The sequence below is a fragment of the Syngnathus scovelli genome, unplaced genomic scaffold, assembly GCF_024217435.2.
Source record: "Syngnathus scovelli strain Florida unplaced genomic scaffold, RoL_Ssco_1.2 HiC_scaffold_415, whole genome shotgun sequence".
Classification (NCBI taxonomy): domain Eukaryota; kingdom Metazoa; phylum Chordata; class Actinopteri; order Syngnathiformes; family Syngnathidae; genus Syngnathus; species Syngnathus scovelli.
In genome coordinates, this window is record NW_026061513.1 from 20284 (window position 1) to 22500 (window position 2217).

Sequence of the window (2217 nt, forward strand, 5' to 3'; positions counted from 1 at the left end):
TTGGTAGGGCCCCCACCGGCCCCGGCTCGCCGGCGTTGGGTGGACGGTTCCTGCCCACTTGCGGGTCCCGGTCGCTTGGCAACCGACCGGGGAGGACCAGCCGCCTCCTTAAACACAGGCTGGAAGGGAAATCCGGTCAAGCTACGGAGGACCGGCCGCCTCCATAAACTCAGGCCGGAAGGGAAATCCAATCAAGCTACGGAGGACCGGCCGCCTCCTTAAACACAGGCCGGAAGGGAAATCCAATCAAGCTACGGAGGACCGGCCGCCTCCATAAACTCAGGCCGGAAGGGAAATCCGATCAAGTTACGGAGGACCGGTCGCCTCCCTAAACACAGGCCGGGCAAAAATCCACGAATGGCCCGTCAAGGGTAGAAGGTCATCCAAGGAAGGAGGTACCGGCCGCCTCCTTAAACACAGGCCGGGCAAAAATCTGCGAATGGCCCGTCAAGGGTAGTAGGTCATCCAAGAAAGGGGGTACCGGCCGCCTCTATTAACAGGCCGGGCAAAAATCTGCGAATGGGCCCGTCAAGGGTAGTGGGTCATCCAAGGAAGGAGGTACCGGCCGCCTCCTTAAACACAGGCCGGGCAAAAATCTGCGAATGGCCCGTCAAGGGTAGTAGGTCATCCAAGAAAGGGGGTACCGGCCGCCTCTATTAACAGGCCGGGCAAAAATCTGCGAATGGGCCCGTCAAGGGTAGTGGGTCATCCAAGGAAGGAGGTACCGGCCGCCTCCTTAAACACAGGCCGGGCAAAAATCTGCGAATGGCCCGTCAAGGGTAGAAGGTCATCCAAGGAGGGAGGTACCGGCCGCCTCCTTAAACACAGGCCGGGCAAAAATCTGCGAACGGCCCTTTAAGGGTTCTGTCTCATCCAAGAAAGGGGTACCGGCCGCCTCAGAGGCCGGAGCGAAGGGGGCGAAAGGCTGTCGATGGGGAAGGATCGGGGCCACGGCTAATCTAGCGATGCCCGCGTCGGGCGGTCACTCCGACGAATGAGCGGGGCCGAATCCGGCGCGAGGCGGCCTTCAGGCACGTGGTTCGAGACGACCTCACCCGGCTCTAGCCCGGAGGATCGGAGGCAACGGCCGTCTCCTTAAGCTAAGGCCGGACGAAAATCTGCGGATGCGGTCCATCCAAGGCAGACGGAGGTACCGGCCGCCTCGGTAAATAAAGCCCGGGCAAAAATCTGCGAACGGCCCGTCAAGGGTTCTGGCTCATCCAAGAAAGGGGTACCGGCCGCCTCAGAGGCCGGAGCGAAGGGGGCGAAAGGCTGTCGATGGGGAAGGATCGGGGCCACGGCTAATCTAGCGATGCCCGCGTCGGGCGGTCACTCCGACGAATGAGCGGGGCCGAATCCGGCGCGAGGCGGCCTTCAGGCACGTGGTTCGAGACGACCTCACCCGGCTCTAGCCCGGAGGATCGGAGGCAACGGCCGTCTCCTTAAGCTAAGGCCGGACGAAAATCTGCGGATGCGGTCCATCCAAGGCAGACGGAGGTACCGGCCGCCTCGGTAAACAAAGCCCGGGCAAAAATCTGCGAACGGCCCGTCAAGGGTTCTGGCTCATCCAAGAAAGGGGTACCGGCCGCCTCAGAGGCCGGAGCGAAGGGGGCGAAAGGCTGTCGATGGGGAAGGATCGGGGCCACGGCTAATCTAGCGATGCCCGCGTCGGGCGGTCACTCCGACGAATGAGCGGGGCCGAATCCGGTGTAGGCGGCCTTCAGGCACGTGGTTCGAGACGACCTCACCCGGCTCTAGCCCGGAGGATCGGAGGCAACGGCCGTCTCCTTAAGCTAAGGCCGGACGAAAATCTGCGGATGCGGTCCATCCAAGGCAGACGGAGGTACCGGCCGCCTCGGTAAACAGAGGCCGGGCAAAAATCTGCGAACGGCCCGTCAAGGGTTCTGTCTCATCCAAGAAAGGGGTACCGGCCGCCTCAGAGGCCGGAGCGAAGGGGGCGAAAGGCTGTCGATGGGGAAGGATCGGGGCCACGGCTAATCTAGCGATGCCCGCGTCGGGCGGTCACTCCGACGAATGAGCGGGGCCGAATCCGGCGCGAGGCGGCCTTCAGGCACGTGGTTCGAGACGACCTCACCCGGCTCTAGCCCGGAGGATCGGAGGCAACGGCCGTCTCCTTAAGCTAAGGCCGGACGAAAATCTGCGGATGCGGTCCATCCAAGGCAGACGGAGGTACCGGCCGCCTCGGTAAACAGAGGC